This window comes from Carassius carassius, chromosome 18 (genome assembly GCF_963082965.1).
Source record: "Carassius carassius chromosome 18, fCarCar2.1, whole genome shotgun sequence".
Classification (NCBI taxonomy): Eukaryota; Metazoa; Chordata; class Actinopteri; order Cypriniformes; family Cyprinidae; genus Carassius; species Carassius carassius.
In genome coordinates this window covers 31,382,265-31,405,753 of record NC_081772.1, presented here as the reverse complement: position 1 = coordinate 31,405,753, position 23,489 = coordinate 31,382,265, and the positions used below count along the sequence as shown (strand labels likewise).

Genomic DNA, 23,489 nt, shown 5'->3' with positions numbered 1-23,489 from the left:
TTTGTCCATTTGACCTTTAAAGTTACAGAATGACCACAGAACCGGTGCGGACCCCCGTCGGACCCCCAACCCGGGTCCCACGAACCCATTATTTGTCCATTTGACCATTATATTCACACAATGACTGCGGATCATCTGCGGACCCCTTGCGGACCCCCACCCTGGGTCCCACGAACCTAGTATTTGTCCATTTGACCATTATATTTACACAATGACTGCGGATCATCTGCGGACCACTTGCTGACCCCCACCCTGGGTCCCACAAACCCACTATTTGTCCATTTGACCATTATATTCACACAATGACTGCGGATCATCCGTGGACCACTTGCGGACCCCCACCCTGGGTCCCACGAACCCACTATTTGTCCATTTGACCATTATGTTCACACAATGACTGCGGATCATCTGCGGACCACTTGCGGACCCCCACCCTGGGTCCCAAGAACCCAATATTTGTCCATTTGACCATTATGTTCACACAATGACTGCGGATCATCTGCGGACCATTTGTGGACCCCCACCCTGGGTCCCACGAACCCACTATTTGTCCATTTGACCATTATGTTCACGGAATGACCACAGATCACATGCGGAACATTTGCGGACCCCACCCCCGGGTCCCACGGACCCAATATTTGTCCATTTGACCATTAGCGTTAGAAAAGAGCCTCGTTCGGACATTTTTTTCTGAGACATCCCTGGGGCCCAAAACTTGGAACGGTGGCTCCTGGGGCTTCCCCCAGTAAGCTTATGAAGGCCCGGGGCCCAAGAGCCCTTGCAATCAGTGTCCACGAACCCGCTATGCTGAACACATTAAAATAAATGGCAGGTGGGATTTTTTTAGAAAAGTCCCAGGGGCCCGAAATTCGGAACGGTGGCTCTTTGGGGCCCCTGGATCGTGCAGTCAAAAGCGCGGGGCCCTAGTGCGATGCACTTTTTTCCCTTTAGTCCTACGACTATGTGCTTCGGGGCCCTGGGTGAGGGGCCCCTGAGATGCCAGAATCTAAAATCTGGGGGCCCTACGGCCTATCGTCTCCGAACTGTGGACGTCCCACCTCCCATCAAAACGCGTAACGCTTTTGTGGACGTGGGGTCCCTTCTGTGACCGTTTGACCCCTAGAGAAGGTGGTAGGGCCACCAGACTTCAGTGCCCGGTCGAGGGGATCCCCTCGAGACACATATCCAAAATTCGGCCGATCGGACCCTTCGGAGTCGTGTCCACGTCGTGTCCACGACCCTCTCGGGATCTCCCGAATTTCAGCCGCGGGGTCCAACGCATCGCGGAGATATTAGCAAAAAAATAGTACCATCTACCCCCCTCGCACCTACTCATCCATGCCGGCCAGGGTGCACCCTCCCCGGCTAGAGAAGGCAGCTCGAAGGGGGTGGAAGTCGGAAGAAAAAAATTTTTATGAGGCCTAGAGAAAACACTTGTACTGTACCCAGGGCACTCAGAGGAATCCATTTTTGTAAGTTTTATCCCATTATACTGTAGAAATATGCATATAAAAAATGTTGGATTTTGGTTAACCAAAATGTCACAGACTTTGCCAAGCTGTAACTCCGCAAAACGGGGCCAAACTGCACCAAAATCGGGTCAAGGTCAGAACAGGTGGCCCTCTATCCGATGACACCTGCCCCATGTCCCTATGACCCCGGGGGTCAAAGTTACGGCCCCCCAAAATGTGGGATTTGAACCGGGATAACTCAGGAACCGGACCACCCAGGAACTAGAGGGTGGTCGCATACGGTAGGCCCCTCGACCCTCTAGGAATCCCCTGAATTTCAGCCCCGGGGTCCACCGCTGCGCGGAGATATTTGCAAAAAAATAGTACCATCCACCCCCCTCGCACCTACTCATCCATGCCGGCCAGGGTGCACCCTCCCCGGCTAGAGAAGGCAGCTCAAGGGGGGTGGAAGTCGGAAGAAAATTTTTTTTATGAGGCCGAGAGGAAACAGTTGTACTGTACTCAGGGCACTCAGAGGAATCAATTTTTGTAAGTTTTAACCCATAATACTGTAGAATTTGCATAAAAATGAGCGTTGAATTTTGGCACACATGTGCACCACATGTGGTGCGTATCTCACTTTTCATTAAATAGCACCTGTATTTAACTTTATTTATTTCAAATGTGTGTTATTGTTAATGAAAAGACCTTTACTGTACTCAGGACACCCAGAGGAATCAATTCTTGTAAGTTTTATCCAATAATAATGTAAAATATGCATAAAAATGTATGTCCACCAGAGCACTACGGAGGTCCCGCTGAATAAATTGTAAATGGACATTTTTTTTAAAAAAACCTCCCATTTGCCATTTATTCAGCACGCCCTTCCTAATGGTTCCGTTGACGGATCAATTTTAGCGATTTCGTGGTTGAAGTCTCATCTGCTGTATTCTGCAAGCTCCGAGGAACCCATTTTTGTAAGTTTTGTCCCATAATACTGTAGAATTATGCATAGAAAACCACATGTGGTGCATGTCCACCCGCAATTTATTTGAACCCCATTCAAATATATGGCAGGTGGGACTTTTTTAGAAAAGACCCAGGGGCCCGAAATTCGGATCGGTGGGTCCAGGGGCCGCCCCGATTGAGCTGCCGAAAGAGCGGGGCCCTAAGGCGAGGGGATAATTCGGAGCCTCCTGCACAAAATCTCTCCCTCAGCCCTCTCTGACTCTTACATGATCAGAGCCTTTTGAGAGATTTCAGGGTGCCGGATGGGAATTATTTTTTCAAGGTCCTACAGCTTCGTGCTTTGGGGACATGGGAGAGGGGCCTCTGAGATGCGAGAATCTCGAATCTCGGGGCCCTACGACCCATCGTCTCCGAAGGGCGGATGTCCCATCTCCAATGTAAACGCGTACCGGTTTGGTGGACAAGCGCTCCCTTTTTTGACCCTTTGATCCCTAAATAAGGTCGTAGGGGTCACCAGACTTCTATGCCCGGTCGAGGTGGCCCCCATGAGACACATATCCAAAATTCGGCCCGATCGGACCCCGGCGAGCCGTGTCCACGAAACCGCTAGGCCGAACACATTCAAGTAAATGGCAGGAGGGATTTTTTAGAAACGTCCTAGGGGCCCGAAATTTGGATCGGTTGCTCCTGAGGGCCCCTAGAACGTGCTGTCAAAAGCGTGAGGACCTAGCGCGATGCCCTTTTTTTCCATGGGTCCTACGACTACGTGTTTCGGGGGCCTTGTTGAGGGGCCCCTGAGAAGCCAGAATCTCAAATCTGGGGGCCCTACAACCTATCGTCTCCGAACTGTGGACGTCCCACCTCCCATCAAAACGCGTACCGCTTTTGTGGACGTGGGGTCCCTTCTGTGACCGTTTGACCCCTAAAGAAGGTCGTAGGGCCACCAGACTTCTGTGCCCGGTCGAGGGGATGCCCTCGAGACACATATCCAAAATTCGGCCCGATCGGACCCTTGGGAGTCGTGTCCACGAATCCGCTAGGCCGAAAGCATGGGAATAAATGGCAGGTGGGATTTTTTTAGAAACGTCCCAGGGGTCCCAAATTTCACAGCGGGGTCCGTGGGGCCCCCCCAGTGACCTCACAGAGACCGCGGACCGATCGGAGCGACTTGCGTCGGCGACCCCGAAATGGCCAGAGGGGGCGCCGGTGAGTGCCCGCGGGGCGGGGACCCCCCACCTCTGGGACCCTTTTGGGAACGTTCCGTAAAAATAGTGGAAAAGTGGACAAATAGTGGTTCCGTGGGACCGGGGGTCCGGGTCGGGGGTCCTCGCGGCTGGAGGGTCCGATCCGCGATGATAATGGTTAAATGGACAAATAATGGGTTCGTGGTCACGGGGGTCTGCACAGCGGACCCATATGGCAGGTGGACAAAACGCAGCTCGCTGGGATGCGAAGCCCACCCTAGAACAGCCCCGGCCATTCGTTTAATGGGAGAAAGGCCAAATAATAGGGTCCTGGGAGCGAATACCCCCAATGGCCAGCAGAACGATGGCAAAAGGACCTTTATAGGGAGCGTGGTCACGGGGGTCCGCTAAGCGGGTCCATATGGCGGGTGGACAAAACGCGGCCCGCTGGGATGCGAAGCCCACCCTAGAACTGCCCTGGCCATTCGTTTAATAGGAGAAAGGCCAAATAATAGGGTCCTGGGAGCGAATACCCCCAACGGCCAGAAGAACGATGGCAAAAGGACCTTTATAGGGTTCGTGGGAGGTGGGGGTGGTGGTGGGGGGGCTCTCCCGGTGGTCAACATCACCCCCTAGAGGTGTCAATACTTGGTTTACTGCGGATTCCCTACGGAAAAGGGGGGTAAGCCGACTCGTCCCGTTGGCCAGTTTTCTAAAGAAGAAAATGGATCCAAATTGACAGTACAATCCCTTCGAACCATTATGCGGTATATGGCAATTTAAATGAATGGGGTTTTTTCCACGAACCCATTATGTGTACTACCTAACATTAGGCGTAGCCGTGGCCGAGAGGTTAAGGCGATGGACTTGAAATCCATTGGGGTCTCCCTGCACAGGTTCGAACTCTGGGTTAATGGTAGAACAGGAAGGTAGAATAAAAGGAATAGGCATAGAGGGAGGAGAGAATAAAATATTTCAATACGCTGATGATACTACGCTATTGCTGCAAGATCTGTTGAGTGTAAGGGAAGCAATGAAAATAGTACAAACATTTTGCAGGGGATCAGGGGCTAAAGTGAACGAGGATAAAACAGTATACATGAGATTCGGGGGAAGTGAGGTTTTAACGGCGCACTTTAATTTTAAGGAAATGAATGAAATAAAGATTTTAGGTGTTTTAATGGGGAGGGATGAAACCAAAGCAGAAGGAATTATGTGGGAGGAGATGCTAGGAGGGATCGAGAGAAGGTTGAATTTTTGGAGATTAATGTCCTTAACTTTGGAGGGGAGGGTTTTAATTTTTAATGTTTTAATGGTTTCTAAGTTATGGCATATTTTATATGTGGCTTCAATGCCGTTGTGGACAGAAAAAAGGCTGAAAAAATGTTTTTTAGATTTTTTATGGGAAGGAAAGCCACCGAGAATTGCATATAACACTTTAATAGGAGCAGTGGGGAAGGGGGGGCTAGGGCTAATGGACGTGGAGCAAAGAAAGAACAGTTTAAGGGTGAAAATCATAAGCAAATATCTAGACGAAGAAAATAAAGCAGCATGGAAAAGAACAATGGGGCATTTTTTAAACAAGTGTAGTCATTTTAATCTGGGGGACAACATTTTATGGATGAAAACAACAAATTGGATGACGGAGGGGCTGCCAGAATTTTATAAAGAACTGATGAGAGCATGGGGAAAATCTTTAGATAATGTGCATTTTAAGCCACAAGGTAGAGAGAACATTTTAAATCAGCCTTTATTCTTAAACAACTGCATTTTAAATCAAGGGAAGCAGGTTTTTTTTAAGAAATGGTGGGATGTTGGAATCATGAAAGTCAGAGATGTTTTATATGAATTCAAAGAGGGGTTTTTACCAGTGCAATACATTGTGGATGTGATGGAGGAGGCAAAGGAGGATTATAGCAGACAAGAGATTACAAACAAATATGATTTAATTAAGAATGCTATACCTAAAGAATGGATAAAGAGAATTGAAAATATGGAAGAAGAAAATCAAGGAAAAGATGTGTATGCAAATATGGGGGGAAAATTGTGTGCTTTTAAAGAATGTACTGTGAAAATGTTTTATTGTTTTTTTAGAGATGTGGTTTTCAAGAAACCTGTTGTAAATGAATACTGGCTACGGATGTTCAATGATGTACCGGAAGAGAAAATATGGGGGAATATAAATGGGAAAATTGTACAGACTAAACTGGAGAATATGGAATATTTTATCAGGAACAAAGCAGTGTTCACAGATGTGATTTTAAGCAAAATTGGGATGGAGGAAAGTGCAATATGTAAAGTATGCCAAGATGCAAATGAAGGGTTTTTACACTTGTTTTTATATTGTGATAAGCTGAAAGATTTTAATGAGAGATGTAAAAGAATGATTTTAATTTTGAGAGGAGAGGGAAATGGAAACTTTGAGTGGGAAAAGGTGTTAATGTTGGGCATTAATGAGAAATATAAACATGAGAAGCTGATTAATTTACTTGTGATGCTGATGAAAAGTGCGATATGGGAAAGAAGAGTGATGGTGAAAAAGGACAATGCTTTAATTGATGTATGGAATGTGTTTAGGAGAAAAGTTGAAAAATATGTTGGATGTCTGTTTTATTATTTTAAATTGGAGGAAACGATTGATGTTTTTTATAATATTTTTACTCAGGAGGTATTAATGGTCTTCAAAGAGCTGGGAATTGAATTTTCATTTTTAAAAGATTAAACTATTTAATGACTTCTTTCTTTAAATTGTAAGTAAGATGTCTGTCAATTCAAGATTTTAGGAATTTTTTATGTCAAAGAAAGAATCGTATGTACTTTTGTATGTGAATAATTGACATGTATGTTTGAATTGATTAATTTCTTCAATAAATAAAAAAAAAAAAAAAAAAAAAAGGTTAAGGCGATTGACTTGAAATCCATTGGGGTCTCCCTGCGCAGGTTCGAACTCTGCCGACTACGGGAGGGATTTGCAGTATTGCTTTAGCTTTCTGTGACGGTAATTGTGCCTTCTATGGTCCTTCGCTCTCTGTGCCATAACTGCTTCTAGCTTTCATCCTTGTGACACCTGCATCTCTTCTGGGCAGCTTGTTGTAAAACTGCTGCTTTATAAAAGGTGAGAAGCCAGTGCTCCACAAGAGCCTGGATAGCTCAGTCGGTAGAGAATCAGACTTTTAATTTGAGGGTCTAGGGTTCAAGTCCCTGTTAGGGTGAAGGTCTGTCTGCTTTTGGCGTAGTCACCTTGTTATCACTACGGTCCATCTCTTCTTCTGAATCTGTACTGGAGCGGTGTTCCTTCCTGCTCCAGGGTATCAGTGCACCTCCCTTGTTTGGCACACCTGATTCTGATGGTCAGCTTGTTAGGAAAGCGCGCTCACAGAGTGAGTAGAATAAGACAGACCTCCGAATTGTTCAGTGCTGTCGGTCCCCAGGCCCAGCACTGAAAAACCCCATTATATAGGATGAGACATGGCAGCCTGATTTCTCCTCAGTGGGACTGCTGTTTTACCCGCTTCCAGGGCTAGCTTACAATCTCGGCTTGCTAGGTTGCAAGTAGGTCAGGCAGCAATGTGACACACAACAGGGCAGAAGGTGGTCTGCTTAATTCAAGTCCCTGTTTGGGCGAAGGTCAGTCTACTTTTTGGAGGCCTCAGCTTGCTATCACTACGGGTCCATCTCTTCTGCTGACTCAGTATTAGAGCGATGTTCCTTCCTTCTCCAGGGGGTCAGTACATCTCCCTTGTTCGGCACACATGATTCTGATGGTCAGCCCTTTAGGAAAGAGTGCTCATAGAGTGAGTAGAATAAGACAGACCTCCCATTTGTGCAGTGCCGTCGGTTCCCAGGGCCAGTACTGAAAAACCCCATTACATAGGATGATACATGGCAGCCTGATTTCTCCTCAGTGGGACTGCTGTTTTAGCCGCTTCCAGGGGTAGCTTACAATCTCGGCTTGCTGGGTTGCAAGTAGGTCAGGCAGCAGTGTTACACACAACATGGCAGAAGGTGGTCTGCTTAATTCAAGTCCCTGTTTGGGCGTAGGTCAGTCGTCTTTTTGTAGGCCTTAGCTTGCTATCACTACGGTCCATCTCTTCTGCTGACTCTGTACTAGAGCGATGTTCCTTTCTGCTCCCGGGGATCAGTGCATCTCCCTTGTTCGGCAAACCTGATTCTGATGGTCAGCCCTTTAGGAAAGAGTGCTCACAGAGTGAGTAGAATAAGACAGACTTCCCAATTGTGCAGTGCTGTCGGTCCCAAGGGCCAGTACTGAAAAACCTCATTACATAGGATGAGACATGGCAGCCTGATTTCTCCTCAGTGGGACTGTGTTTTACCCGCTTGCAATCTCCGCTTGCTGACTGAGCTGGGTTGGTTGCAAGTAGGTCAGGCAACAGTGTTGGACACAAACTGAGCAGTAATTGGTCTACTCCCGTAGTCGTGGCTGAGTGGTTAAGGTGATAGACTTGAAATCCATTGGGGTCTCCCCGCGCAGGTTCGAATCCTGCTGACTACGCTGTTTAATGAAGGCCATGAGGCAAAGCATCCATGCATTTTTCACGGTCCTCGCACTTATTTGCAAAATGTCCAGTCCCTCTTCGATGGACAAACACGCCACTGCTGCTTCTTCTATCCGGGCTCCAGGGGTTGTCTTGGGTGAGCCAGTGGCACGCCGTGATCGTATAGTGGTTAGTACTCTGCGTTGTGGCCGCAGCAACCCCGGTTCGAATCCGGGTCACGGCAACCCTCTGCCGTTGAGTATACGGGAAGGTTGAACATTTTTTACCACCTCATCGTTCTGCGTGATTTTGTTTCTGAAGCTTGGCCTGTGCAGGGCGCCATCAGACAAAGGGGCTTGCTTTCTAACATTAGGCGTAGTCGTGGCCGAGAGGTTAAGGCGATGGACTTGAAATCCATTGGGGTCTCCCTGCGCAGGTTCGAACTCTTCCCATTTCCGGAAGGATTTGCAGTATTGCTTTAGCTTTCTGTGACTGTAATTGTGCCATCTATGGTCCTTCGCTCTCTGTGCCATAACTATTTCTAGCTTTCATCCTTGTGACACCTGCGTCTCTTCTGGGCAGCTTGTTGTAAAACTGCTGCTTTATAAAAGGTGAGAAGCCAGTGCTCCACAAGAGCCTGGATAGCGGTGCCGGGAGACAGTTCGTCTGTCTAATTTCGACAAATCACGTCTCTGCATGTCCATCTTTTGCAGCCCATCAGATCTCAGCATTTCCATCTTTTACATTTTACGACAGCCAATCAGGTCTCTGCATGTCCATCTTTTACATTTTAAGACAGCCAATCACCGTGGCCCTTTCCATCATTGGCGGAGCATGCGCATAAGTCCACAGTTATCGCTCACAGCGAATCAATAAATACTATTTTTATTTATAGAGTTATTTTTGGAAATATATATATATATTTAAAATAAACTTTTAACTACGTTACATTGTTTTAGGTAAGACGTTGACGGTGACACTGAGGTAAGATTTATCTATTTAATTAACTATATTTAATTAATAGTTTTTTCTTAAATAAACTTGTAACTTACAACATTGTCAGATTGTGTTAGGTAAGACGTCGACGTTGTTGCTTTGTTTAGTCTGCTAACGTTAACTAACTTAGCTAAGAATGAATGAATGAATGAATGAATGGAGTAATGTTAGCATTAACGTTAACTTAGCTGAAACGTATTTTCGACAGAGAGAAACGAATGGTTTACATTGTTATAACATTGGTACTACACCTGATATTGTGTCCACTTTTAACACAGACAATGATTTAATATGAATGAATGAGTTTTGTGTTGTATTCAGGTGTTGCACCTGTTATAACAGGAGACTTTGTGTTTACCAACTGATAATAATCTTAATATGATTGTATGCTACTAAATGTGACTGCTACTACTATGTATTAATATATTATACACTGAGGTACTATGTATTAATATATAATACACTGAGGTACTAACTATGTATTAATATATTATACACTGAGGTACTATGTATTAATATATAGTACACTGAGGTACTAACTATGTATTAATATATTATACACTGAGGTACTATGTATTCATATATAATACACTGAGGTACTATGTATTCATATATAATACACTGTGACTGAGGTACTAACTATGTATTAATATATAATACACTGAGGTACTATGTATTCATATATAATACACTGAGGTACTATGTATTAATATATTATACACTGAGGTACTATGTACTAATATATAATACACTGAGGTACTATGTATTCATATATAATACACTGAGGTACTATGTATTCATATATTATATGTATTACAGAAATATATAATACACCGAGGTACTATGTATTAATATAGTATACACTGAGGTACTATGTATTAATAAATTATACACTGGCTAAAAATAGCTAGCCTATCATATAACGTTAGATTATACCTCGTACCGCTATATGGCTGAATTATGCATAATGTTAATTAGCCTATAGTATTGGGCACCAGTTTTTACCTGAGGTAAAATAATTTTGTCTGTTCATTGTCTGTTCATTGCATCTGTAATTCAATACATAGGCATAAAACTGTGCCTTTATTAACATTAACATGACGTTTTATGACGTAATATGGGGCTTGTGTTGTTTAAGTGAGCTATAATCGATAATAATCATAATGTGGGCTAATTGTAAGCCTATGTAATCGAAATGGTATGTAATAATCTGATTTTTATGGAGTTATGGCATATTATTATACCCACACACCACAATTCCTCCCAAAATATCAAACTATACCTTGTCCAAAAACACTGAGATGAAATATGTGCTATTTGAAATAAATGTATGAAATTGATTAACTACTCAGTTCTACTGAATAGTCACAAACTTTGTATTTTGCCACACGCTATCTTTTATTGGAAGATGGCTTCCAAGCACAAGAAGCACAGGGCTATGAGTGAGGGTGAATGGATGGCCCGCCTGCGCAGATTTGCCACACAGGGGGTCTGGCCTTCTGAGGAGGGAAACAGACCGGCACCACGCCAGAAGAAATGGCATGACCTGTATCAGAAGGTAAACTTGGGCATGTATATAAACACAGGAAAGCTATGTCATATATAGAAGGAGCAGATAGTTATGATTCACTGTCATATGTTACAGATTGAGAAGTGTCCACTGCAACACAGGGGGCAAATGTCTCTGTTTGGGGGGACACAGACATGTGACTGTGGTTTCCATATGAAAAAGGTATAAGAAGTGTTTCATAAAACTGTGATGTGTTGATGGTGTATTGTGTATTTTTGAATTTAATTTCCTTTTCTGTGAAACTGTAGCCTTCCAGTTTGGCCCCTGTGTCATCCACACCATCCACGTCACCACCTGTAACACCAGGGCAGTCAGGAACAACATCTGGAATGGCACCTTTAAAGCCTACTTTAACTTTGGCATCGGTAAATGCATGTCTTTGCAGATATTTATGTTATCATATGTTATAGCATTTTAAAATGCTTCACATAATGTTACTAATTTCTTTTTGTCAGTTTACAAAGCCACGGTATGGTGGGGCCCATGGTGCAGCTTTAAGGCCAAACCTAGGTGTGGCAAGGACGCATGCAACAAAGGTATATAGTCAAAGAATGACATTTCATTCCATAAAGATAAGCTGAGTTTATCTTATCATTGTTACTGCAATACCTGATAATAATAGATTATTTCATTCAATATTGTAAACTGTGCTCTCTTAACCTTGCAGCCTATTAGCACTTCTGCATTGTCCAGCCCTGCATCTAGGACACCATCTCCTGCTCGCAGTCCCAGGCTGTATATTCAGACCGTCTCCCCCCTGTCTCTTCCTCCTTCTTCTGTCTATGAAGCCACCTCTGCTTCCTGTGCTCCAGGAGCTGCTTCTAGAGTTGTGAGAAACTCTTTAATTTTATCGTTTTCTTCACACTAATATTGTTGGATCACATAAATATGCTACATTTTGAAAAAATATTCCTCATAAGTGGCTTGTAATCATATCTACTGTATGTGTTTGCCTTTTTTAATACATTAGGAAGTGTCAGCCGCTGCCTCCTCTGGGACGTCCTCTGCTCCTCTCACCCCTGTGATCAGCTCCACCTGTGTTCCCTCTGCTGCTCCATCTGTGGCTGGATCCTCTGTTCAACCTGCCGAGGATAGGGTGACCGCTCCAGGTTCCGAATCTGGATGGCTTCCCACAAAGTTGATGAAAACCATACCACCACAGGATCAGAAATGGATTTCAGCAGCTTTGTGGAAGCAACATCGGCTTCGTACTGACCTGAAGCTGTGGTATGATCCACCAGAGCCAGCTCTGATCTATCACCAAGGCCCCGCTCCAGAGCGCTTCTTTACACACAGGCTTCTACTGTGGATGCCATACCACCTCTGGAAGGTCAGGCTGTCCTGTACTGTGTGTGGGAGACAGCTCACAGGCTATGGGGCACACAAGAGAGCCCGTCAGGTTCTGGATGTGGACCAGTACTACCTGATGATCACGGAGACTCTCTGGTGCAGTGGGTGCAAAACGGCCTTAATTTCCTCCAGCAAGGCCATCTTGGACCAGCTGGACTTAGCCCACAGACTGGAATTTAGGCTGATCCTAACTCGAAAGTGAGTATACTGAGACTATTTAGTTTTTGTAACAAATGTTTGTCATTTAAAACACACTTGAGATGAGCTGGTTTTAATGTTTGTGTCTTTCTGTCTCTCTTTCCCTTTGTTTTATTCAGGTATGCCTGTGACATGCGGGTCATAAGGTTCCTGAGGGAGAGGGCCCTGGGCAACAGCCCCTCTCGCTTAGTGAGGCAGCTGCGGGAGAACCACAGCGAGGAGTGGCTGAAGCGTCTTTGCAGATACCTTGGTGCCTGCTCAGACTTCATCTCCCAGCCAAGCCTGCTCCCTGTGAGGTTTCAGGAGCCACCTGAGCCCGAAACTATCCCCTCCCACAGGTGGATGCTGGCTGTTTATGGGCGAGATATCTTGTGCAGGATTGACCACATTAAAGCCAGCATAACGTCCACATATGGCTGCATCCTGAAGATATATAATATATAATATACTTTATTTGTATAGCGCAATGAAAAGAGAAATAGAAACAAACTAAATACATTAATACAATCTAAAGAGTAAATAGATTAATAAAAAAGCAAAGTAAAAAAGATAGATTAAATTCCATAAACATGTTTTTTCCCCCCTTTTTTCCAGTCTTTCAACTGGATGACCAGGGTTCCCTCTGGTCCATCTGCCACGACCACCTACGCCGCCTCTGGTCCATCCTCTGCCACAACCACCCACACCGCCTCTGGTCCATCCGCCACGACCACCTACGCCGCCTCTGGTCCATCCGCCACAAGGAGAGAGAAGGAGGTGTTTGTAAATAAAAAAATAAAAAGAACTTTATTTCTACAACAGTATCCTTTGGCTTTTTTCTATCAAACCTATCTGGAAAACTTTTTACAAACTCACACAGATATTAAAATTACAAGAAAGGGACATAATGGTATTCCAGACAGATCCACAGGGTGTGAGAAGTGAGTGTCAGAAACATTTCTTTGATATAAAGGTTTATTATTATTATAAGCAGTAATAGTATCACATTCTTATTTTTATTCTTATTGCAACAAAGCATTAAAATTACAAGAAAGGGACAGAACTGTATAGCAGACAGGTCCACGGGATGTGAGAAGTGATTGGTAGAAACATTTCTTTGATATAAAGGTTTATTATTATTTATTATATGCAGTAGTAGTATCAAATTCTTATTTTAATTATTTGTATTGCAACAAAGCATTAAAATTACAAGAAAGGGACAGAATTGTAAAAACAATAAAATAAACATATGAAACCATTTGAAATTCCATATCATCATATGATATCGCAATATGATATATATGACCTTGGATAGATATGATATGACCTTGGATTCACAATCGAATTTCATCATAGAACGAATTAGATTGACAGATCCTTCTTGGCCAATGACGATACCACAATAATGTAAAGACCAATCGCGAATCAGCATTCATACTGTGGCGCGCAATTTGATACAGAGCATCTTCAACAGTAAGCAAAAATAAATATAGTTCAGTTAGAAAAAGAGTAATTTAAAAAAGATATTAAAGATTCTTATATTCAATGGTGAAATAATAAAACAAATAATACATTTCAAGAAACCACATATTATCATTTAATAAATACATTTTAACATGTACCCATACAATGAAAAATATGTTTTTATAAAATAACTGTTAAGGCATAAAAGCACATGAAATGTTTACATATGTGTTCATTCATTAAGGAAAGATTAGAAAATATATTGGGTGATTTCAACCTTGTCCGAGGTGGGACTCGAACCGATGTCATTCACGTCAGTGATTTGCCCATGAAATATATAAAAAGGCAATTTTCTATAATATATGAATACCGATCTACCAAAAATCACACAGAAGTGTGAAAGGTGGGTTTACCTTTTCCCTTTCCCTTCCCTTTCCTTTCCTTTTTCTTTTTTTCCTTCTCTTTTTCTTTCTTTTTCCTTCTTCCCCTTCTTCCCCTTCTTTTTCCTTCTCCCCCTCCTCAAACAGACTATTGTTCCCCAGCTTTAGCGGAGTCGGTAGAGCATCAGACTTTTAATTTGAGGGTCCAGGGTTCAAGTCCCTGTTAGGGTGAAGGTCTGTTTGCTTTTGGCGGAGTCACCTTGCTATCACTACGGTCCATCTCTTCTTCTGAATCTGTACTGGAGCGGTGTTCCTTCCTGCTCCAGGGTATCAGTGCACCTCCCTTGTTTGGCACACCTGAATCTGATGGTCAGCTCGTTAGGAAAGCGCGCTCACAGAGTGAGTAGAATAAGACAGACCTCCGAATTGTGCAGTGCTGTCGGTCCCCAGGCCCAGCACTGAAAAACCCCATTACATAGGATGAGACATGGCAGCCTGATTTCTCCTCAGTGGGACTGCTGTTTTACCCGCGTCCAGGGCTAGCTTACAATCTCGGCTTGCTAGGTTGCAAGTAGGTCAGGCAGCAATGTGACACACAACAGGGCAGAAGGTGGTCTGCTTAATTCAAGTCCCTGTTTGGGCGAAGGTCAGTCTACTTTTTGGAGGCCTCAGCTTGCTATCACTACGGGTCCATCTGTTCTGCTGACTCTGTATTAGAGCGATTTTCCTTCCTTCTCCCGGGGATCAGTGCATCTCCCTTGATTGGTACACATGTTTCTGATGGTCAGCCCTTTAGCAAAGAGTGCTCACGGAGTGAGTAGAATAAGACAGACCTCCCATTTGTGCATTGTTGTCGGTCCCCAAGGCCAGTACTGAAAAACCCCATTACATAGGATGAGACATGGCAGCCTGATTTCTCCTCAGTGGGACCGCTGTTTTAGCCGCTTCCAGGGCTAGCTTACAATCTCGGCTTGCTAGGTTGCAAGTAGGTCAGGCAGCAGTGTTACACACAACATGGCAGAAGGTGGTCTGCTTAATTCAAGTCCCTGTTTGGGCGTAGGTCAGTCTTCTTTTTGTAGGCCTCAGCTTGCTATCACTACGGTCCATCTCTTCTGCTGACTCTGTACTAGAGCGATGTTCCTTTCTGCTCCCGGGGATCAGTGCATCTCCCTTGTTCGGCAAACCTGATTCTGATGGTCAGCCCTTTAGGAAAGAGTGCTCACAGAGTGAGTAGAATAAGACAGACTTCCCAATTGTGCAGTGCTGTTGGTCCCAAGGGCCAGTACTGAAAAACCCCATTACATAGGATGAGACATGGCAGCCTGATTTCTCCTCAGTGGGACCGCTGTTTTACCAGCTTGCAGGGCTAGCTTGCAATCTCCGCTTGCTGACTGAGCTGGGTTGGTTGCAAGTAGGTCAGGCAGCAGTGTTGGACACAAACTGAGCAGTAATTGGTCTACTCCCATAGTTGTGGCCGAGTGGTTAAGGCGATGGACTTGAAATCCATTGGGGTCTCCCCGTGCAGGTTCGAATCTGCCGACTACGCTGTTTGCTGAAGGCCATGAGGCAAAGCATCCATGCATTTTGCACGGTCCTCGCACTTATTTGCGAAATGTCCAGTCCCTCTTCGATGGACAAACACGCCGCTGCTGCTTCTTGTATCCGGGCTCCAGGGGATGTCTTGGGTAAGCCAGTGGCACGCCGTGATCGTATAGTGGTTAGGACTCTGCATTGTGGCTGCAGCAACCCTGGTTCGAATCCGGGTAACGGCAACCCTTTGCCGTTGAGTATACAGGAAGGTTGAAAATTGTTTACCACCTCATCTTTCTGCGTGATTTTGTTTCTGAAGCTTGGCCTGTGCAGGGCGCCATCAGACAAGGCGCTTGCGTAGTCGTGGCCGAGAGGTTAAGGCGATGGACTTGAAATCCATTGGGGTCTCCCTGCGCAGGTTTGAACTCTGCCGAATACGGGAGGGATTTGCAGTATTGTTTTAGCTTTCTGTGACAGTAATTGTGCCATCTATGGTCCTTCGCTCTCTGTGCCATAACTGCTTCTAGCTTTCATCCTCGTGACACCTGCGTCTCTTCTGGGCAGCTTGTTGTAAAACTGCTGCTTTATAAAAGGTGAGAAGCCAGTGGTCCACAAGAGCTCGGATAGCTCAATCGGTAGAGCATCAGACTTTTAATCTGAGGGTCCAGGGTTCAAGTCCCTGTTTGGGTGAAGTTCTGTCTGCTTTTGGCGGAGTCACCTTGCTATCACTACGGTCCCTCTCTTCTTCTGAATCTGTACTGGAGCGGTGTTCCTTCCTGCTCCAGGGTATCAGTGCACCTCCCTTGTTTGGCACACCTGATTCTGATGGTCTGCTCGTTAGGAAAGCGCGCTCACAGAGTGAGTAGAATAAGACAGACCTCCGAATTGTGCAGTGCTGTTGGTCCCCAGGCCCAGCACTGAAAAACCCCATTAAATAGGATGAGACATGGCAGCCTGATTTCTCCTCAGTGGGACTGCTGTTTTACCCGCTTCCAGTGCTAGCTTACAATCTCGGCTTGCTAGGTTGCAAGTAGGTCAGGCAGCAATGTGACACACAACAGGGCAGAAGGTGGTCTGCTTAACCCTCTGGAGTCTAAGGGTATTTTTGGGGCCTGGAGAAGTTTTGTCATGCCCTGACATTTGTTCTTTTTTCAGTTTCTTATCAATATCTGAATGGGTAAAGTCTAATCTCACTGTAATCAGCACAAACTGGGCTATAATAATATGTAAAATGCATGTATGTACATGATTGTGTTTTTGAGAAAAAAAATATTATGCGTGGTTAGTGAAAAACTAAAAATGTTAAAACACTTGAAAAAGGCAAAATAACACATAGAGAACATTGGTTCCCGGGATTTTTGAGAACTGTAGTTTGTAGCTTAGAATTTTTCTGTCTAAATTATGTGAAAATCATCTTGTTTACTCACTTACAGAAAACAATATATTGATTTACATTTTCTAAGACACTTTTTGTTGGTAAAAGTCATATGCGAGTAGGCGTCAACTATCATGAATATCATTGTTATTTACACCTGAGAAGACAAAGGGCCGCATAATGAGCTGCATAATGAGCCATTCAGTCATCTGTGCCACTGAGAGGAAGGAGTTACAAGAAAGAATGTGAGAAAAAAATAAAAGTATATAATTTTATGTTTGTAGTTTATTTAGAATATATTTAATTATCCCACAACATACTTTAATATCTACTTGGGGGAGCAGTTAAACAGTTTATCAGGAACAATCAAAGCTGACTTTCAAACAAATTTTTTGGCATCAATACTCCAGTCACACAATCCTTCAGAAATCCTTTTAACAATCTTATTTTCTACAAAAAAACATTTATTGTTGTTATTATTATCGTTATTATTATTATTATTAATGTTGAATAGAGCTGAGAATATTTTTTAGGTTTTTTAGGGGGAATAAATTGAAAGAACAGCATTTTTTTTACATTTGTTAGCCTACAGTTATTTATTTGTTACATTTATATTATTTACATCAAGCTTTTGAATGGTCGCATAGTATATTGTTATTGAAACTTCATAATGTTTCACTTGATTATATATTTAGTCAGGAATTATAGTTTGGAAAAAGTATTTGTAAAAAGTCTAACTAGTAAAATGTTTACACGTTATGTGAAAACTAGTACAATTATATAAATGAATAAAAAGAGACTTACTCATGTTTATGATCTCTGCTGAATAAAGTGCTTCATTCTTTTTTTTCTGAGGAAATCCATTTCTCAAATCCTCAACCACATGACATCTTTTTGGGGTGAATAATGTCTTATTCCTCTCATCGCGAAGCAAACAGTAAAATAAAATCTTGAAGAACAGTCTCGCTGCTTTTTCTTCTGTTATGGGCGTATTCAAGCCGCGCGCTTCAGTTTGAATCTGAATAGCGCGTTCAGCGCGGGGGCGTGGTCACATTAGATATAATGAAGGGAGACATGAAAAACAGACATCGCGTTGTTTTCATATGGATTACTTTATCACAGAAAATCTGTTTTCGGCAGCACTTGTTTAGTTTAAAAGTAGACATGTCAAGCTTTCTATAGATATCTCTCTCATGTATTTTCGTTGAGTATTCACGGAGTTACAGTTCATTTTATTGACGTGTTTGTAAATAAAGATCAGCGCAGACAAAGGCTGCAGACAGCACACCTTGTTTGTTATCTTTATTTTATAAGTGCACAAAGTTTTGTTGTTTTTATGTCTGTATCCAAAAAAAAGTAGACCCTTTACAGATTCGATTGATGTATTGCTCTTAACTGTACGATTAAAACTGAAAGTGTAATTTAAGTTCTTTTCGGGGTTATCAGGAGAAAATGACTCAAAACGCGTATCTGCGTTAATCAACTTCAAAGGGTTAATTCAAGTCCCTGTTTGGGCGAAGGTCAGTCTTCTTTTTGTAGGCCTCAGCTTGCTATCACTACGGGTCCATCTCTTCTGCTGACTCTGTATTAGAGCGATGTTCCTTCCTTCTCCCGGGGATCAGTGCATCTCCCTTGTTCGGCACACATGTTTCTGATGGTCAGCCCTTTAGGAAAGAGTGCTCACGGAGTGAGTAGAATAAGACAGACCTCCCATTTGTGCAGTGCTGTCGGTCCCCAGGGCCAGTACTGAAAAACCCCATTACATAGGATGAGACATGGCAGCCTGATTTCTCTTCAGTGGGACTGCTGTTTTACCCACTTGCAGGTCTAGCTTGCAATCTCCGCTTGCTGACTGAGCTGGGTTGGTTGCAAGTAGGTCAGGCAGCAGTGTTGGAAACAAAATGAGCAGAAATTGGTCTACTCCCGTAGTCGTGGCCGAGTGGTTAAGGCGATGGACTAGAAATCCATTGGGGTCTCCCCGCGAAGGTACGAACTCTGCCAACTACGGGAGGGATTTGCAGTATTGCTTTAGCTTTCTGTGACTGTAATTGTGCCTTCTATGGTCCTTCGCTCTCTGTGCCATAACTGCTTCTAGCTTTCATCCTCGTGACACCTGCGTCTCTTCTGGGCAGCTTGTTGTAAAACTGCTGCTTTATAAAAGGTGAGAAGCCAATGATTCACAAGAGCCCGAATAGCTCAGTCGGTAGAGCATCAGACTTTTAATCTGAGGGTCCAGGGTTCAAGTTCGGGTGAAGGCCAGTCTGCTTTTGGCGGAGTCACCTTGCTATCACTATGGGGCCATCTCTTCTGCTGACTCTGTATTAGAGCGATGTTCCTTCCTTCTCCCGGGGATCAGTGCATCTCCCATGTTCGGCACACATGATTCTGATGGTCAGCCCTTTAGGAAAGAGTGTTCACTGAGTGAGTAGAATAAGACAGACCTCCCATTTGTGCAGTGCTGTCGGTCCCTAGGGCCAGTACTGAAAAACCCCATTACATAGGATTAGACATGGCATCCTGATTTCTCCTCAGTGGGACCGCTGTTTTACCCGCTTGCAGGGCTAGCTTGCAATCTCCGCTTGCTGACTGAGCTGGGTTGGTTGCAAGTAGGTCAGGCAACAGTGTTGGACACAAAATGAGCCGAAATATGCTCCCGTAGTCGTGGTCGAGTGGTTAAGGCGATGGACTAGAAATCCATTGGGGTCTCCCCGCGCAGGTTCGAATCCTGCCGACTACGCTGTTTGCTGAAGGCCATGAGGCAAAGCATCCATGCATTTTTCACGGTCCTCACACTTATTTGCGAAATGTCCAGTCCCTCTTCGATGGACAAACACACTGCTGCTGCTTCTTGTATCCGGGCTCCAGGGGTTGTCTTGGTTGAGCCAGTGGCACGCCGTGATCGTATAGTGGTTAGTACTCTGCGTTGTGGCTGCAGCAACCCCGGTTCGAATCCGCGTCACGGCAACCCTTTGCCGTTGAGTATACGGGAAGGTTGAAAATTTTTACCACTTCATCTTTCTGCGTGATTTTGTTTCTGAAGCTTGGCCTGTGCAGGGCGCCACCAGACAAGGGCGCTTGCTTTTTAACATTAGGCGTAGTCGTGGCCGAGAGGTTAAGGCGATGGACTTGAAATCCATTGGGGTCTCCCCGCGCAGGTTCGAACTCTGCCGACTACGGGAGGGATTTGCAGTATTGCTTTAGATTTCTGTGACGGTAATTGTGCCTTCTATTGTCCTTCGCTCTCTGTGCCATAACTGCTTCTAGCTTTCATCCTCGTGACACCTGCTTCTCTTCTGGGCAGCTTGTTGTAATACTGCTGCTTTATAAAAGGTGAGAAGCCAGTTTTTCCACAAGAGCCCGGATAGCTCAGTCGGTAGAGCATCAGACTTTTAATCTGAGGGTCCAGGGTTCAAGTCCCTGTTCGGGTGAAGGTCTGTCTACTTTTGGCGGAGTCACCTTGCTATCACTACGGTCCATCTCTTCTTCTGAATCTGTACCGGAGCGGTGTTCCTTCCTGCTCCAGGGTATCAGTGCACCTCCCTTGTTTTGCACACCTGATTCTGATGGTCAGCTCGTTAGGAAAGCGCGCTCACAGAGTAAGTAGAATAAGACAGACCTCCGAATTGTGCAGTGCTGTCGGTCCCCAGGCCCAGCACTGAAAAACGTCATTACATAGGATGAGACATGGCAGCCTGATTTCTCTTAGAGCGATGTTCCTTCCTTCTCCAGGGGGTCAGTGCATCTTCCTTGTTCGGCACACATGATTCTGACGGTCAGCCCTTTAGGAAAGAGTGCTCACGGAGTGAGTAGAATAAGACAGACCTCCCATTTGTGCAGTGCTGTCGGTCCCCAGGGCCAGTACTGAAAAACCCCATTACATAGGATGAGACATGGCAGCCTGATTTCTCCTCAGTTGGACTGCTGTTTTACCCGCTTCCAGGGCTAGCTTACAATCTCCGCTTGCTAGGTTGCAAGTAGGTCAGGCAGCAGTGTTACACACAACATGGCAGAAGGTAGTCTGCTTAATTCAAGTCCCTGTTTGGGCAAAGGTCAGTCTTCTTTTTGTAGGCCTCAGCTTGCTATCACTACGGTCCATCTCTTCTGCTGACTCTGTACTAGAGCGATGTTCCTTCCTGCTCCCGGGGATCAGTGCATCTCCCTTGTTCGGCACACCTGATTCTGATGATCAGCCCTTTAGGAAAGAGTGCTCACAGAGTACGTAGAATAAGACGGACTTCCCAATTGTGCAGTGCTGTCGGTCCCCAGGGCCAGTACTGAAAAACCCCATTACATAGGATGAGACATGGCACCCTGATTTCTCCTCAGTGGGACTGCTGTTTTACCCGCTTCCAGGGCTAGCTTACAATCTCGGCCTGCTAGGTTGCAAGTAGGTCAGGCAGCAGTGTTACACACAACATGGCAGAAGGTGGTCTGCTTAATTCAAGTCCCTGTTTGGGTGAAGGTCAGTCTTCTTTTTGTAGGCCTCAGCTTGCTATCACTACGGTCCATCTCTTCTGCTGACTCTGTACTAGAGCGATGTTCCTTCCTGCTGCCGGGGATCAGTGCATCTCCCTTGTTCGGCACACCTGATTCTGATCGTCAGCACTTTAGGAAAGAGTGCTTACAGAGTGAGTAGAATAAGACAGACTTCCCAATTGTGCAGTGCTGTCGGTCCCCAGGGCCAGTACTGAAAAACCCCATTACATAGGATGAGACATGGCAGCCTGATTTCTCCTCAGTGGGACCGCTGTTTTACCCGCTTGCAGGGCTAGCTTGCAATCTCCGCTTGCTGACTGAGCTGGGTTGGTTGCAAGTAGGTCAGACAGCAGTGTTGGACACAAACTGAGCAGAAATTGGTTTACTACCATAGTCGTTGCTGAGTGGTTAAGGTGATGAACTAGAAATCCATTGGGGTCCCCCCGCGCAGGTTCGAATCCTGCCGACTACGCTGAAGGCCATGAGGCAAAGCATCCATGCATTTTTCACGGTCCTCGCACTTATTTGCGAAATGTCCAGTCCCTCTTCGATGGACAAACACGCTGCTGCTGCTTCTTGTATCCGGGCTGCAGGGGTTGTCTTGGTTGAGCCAGTGGCACGCCGTGATCGTATAGTGGTTAGTACTCTGCGTTGTGGCTGCAGCAACCCCGGTTCGAATCCGCGTCACGGCAACACTTTGCCGTTGAGTATACGGGAAGGTTGACATTTTTTACCACAACATCTTTCTGCGTGATTTTGTTTCTGAAGCTTGGCCTGTGCAGGGCGCCACCAGACAAGGGCGCTTGCTTTTTAACATTAGGCGTAGTCGTGGCCGAGAGGTTAAGGCGATGGACTTGAAATCCATTGGGGTCTCCCCGCGCAGGTTCGAACTCTGCCGACTACAGGAGGGATTTGCAGTATTGCTTTAGCTTTCTGTGACAGTAATTGTGCCTTCTATGGTCCTTCGCTCTCTGTGCCATAACTGCTTCTAGCTTTCATCCTCGTGACTCCTGCATCTCTTCTAGGCAGCTTGTTGTAAAACTGCTGCTTTATAAAAGGTGAGAAGCCAGTTCTCCATAAGAGCCTGGATAGCTCAGTCAGTAGAGCATCAGACTTTTAATCTGAGGGTCCAGGGTTCAAGTCCCTGTTCGGGTGAAGGTCTGTCTACTTTTGGCGGAGTCACCTTGCTATCACTACGGTCCATCTCTTCTTCTGAATCTGTACCGGAGCGGTGTTCCTTCCTGCTCCAGGGTATCAGTGCACCTCCCTTGTTTTGCACACCTGACTCTGATGGTCAGCTCGTTAGGAAAGCGCGCTCACAGTGTAAGTAGAATAAGACAGACCTCCGAATTGTGCAGTGCTGTCGGTCCCCAGGCCCAGCACTGAAAAACGTCATTACATAGGATGAGACATGGCAGCCTGATTTCTCTTAGAGCGATGTTCCTTCCTTCTCCAGGGGGTCAGTGCATCTTCCTTGTTCGGCACACATGATTCTGACGGGTCAGCCCTTTAGGAAAGAGTGCTCACGGAGTGAGTAGAATAAGACAGACCTCCCATTTGTGCAGTGCTGTCGGTCCCCAGGGCCAGTACTGAAAAACCCCATTACATAGGATGAGACATGGCAGCCTGATTTCTCCTCAGTTGGACTGCTGTTTTAGCCACTTCAAGGGCTAGCTTACAATCTCGGCTTGCTAGGTTGCAAGTAGGTCAGGCAGCAGTGTTACACACATCATGGAAGAAGGTGGTCTGCTTAATTTAAGTCCCTGTTTGGGCGAAGGTCAGTCTTCTTTTTGTAGGCCTCAGCTTGCTATCACTACGGTCCATCTCTTCTGCTGACTCTGTACTAGAGCGATGTTCCTTCCTGCTCCCGGGGATCAGTGCATCTCCCTTGTTCGGCACACCTGATTCTGATGATCAGCCCTTTAGGAAAGAGTGCTCACAGAGTACGTAGAATAAGACGGACTTCCCAATTGTGCAGTGCTGTCGGTCCCCAGGGCCAGTACTGAAAAACCCCATTACATAGGATGAGACATGGCAGCCTGATTTCTCCTCAGTGGGACTGCTGTTTTAC

At 45.1% G+C, this 23,489-nt stretch overlaps 6 non-coding genes across 6 annotated transcripts; all 6 read left to right on the top strand.

Moving 5' to 3' along the window:
• The first annotated feature begins 8,035 nt into the window (after nt 1–8,035).
• Nucleotides 8,036–8,117, top strand: trnas-uga (transfer RNA serine (anticodon UGA)). Its single transcript has one exon. It is a non-coding gene; the product is annotated as a tRNA-Ser (tRNA).
• Nucleotides 8,118–8,272: 155 nt separating this feature from the next.
• Nucleotides 8,273–8,344, top strand: trnah-gug (transfer RNA histidin (anticodon GUG)). Its single transcript has one exon. It is a non-coding gene; the product is annotated as a tRNA-His (tRNA).
• An 11,253-nt stretch (nt 8,345–19,597) lies between these two features.
• On the top strand, nt 19,598–19,679 carry trnas-aga (transfer RNA serine (anticodon AGA)). Its single transcript has one exon. It is a non-coding gene; the product is annotated as a tRNA-Ser (tRNA).
• A 357-nt stretch (nt 19,680–20,036) lies between these two features.
• Nucleotides 20,037–20,118, top strand: trnas-uga (transfer RNA serine (anticodon UGA)). The gene has a single exon. It is a non-coding gene; the product is annotated as a tRNA-Ser (tRNA).
• Nucleotides 20,119–20,297: 179 nt separating this feature from the next.
• Nucleotides 20,298–20,370, top strand: trnak-uuu (transfer RNA lysine (anticodon UUU)). The gene has a single exon. It is a non-coding gene; the product is annotated as a tRNA-Lys (tRNA).
• Nucleotides 20,371–22,240: 1,870 nt separating this feature from the next.
• On the top strand, nt 22,241–22,322 carry trnas-uga (transfer RNA serine (anticodon UGA)). The gene has a single exon. It is a non-coding gene; the product is annotated as a tRNA-Ser (tRNA).
• Nucleotides 22,323–23,489: the final 1,167 nt, after the last annotated feature.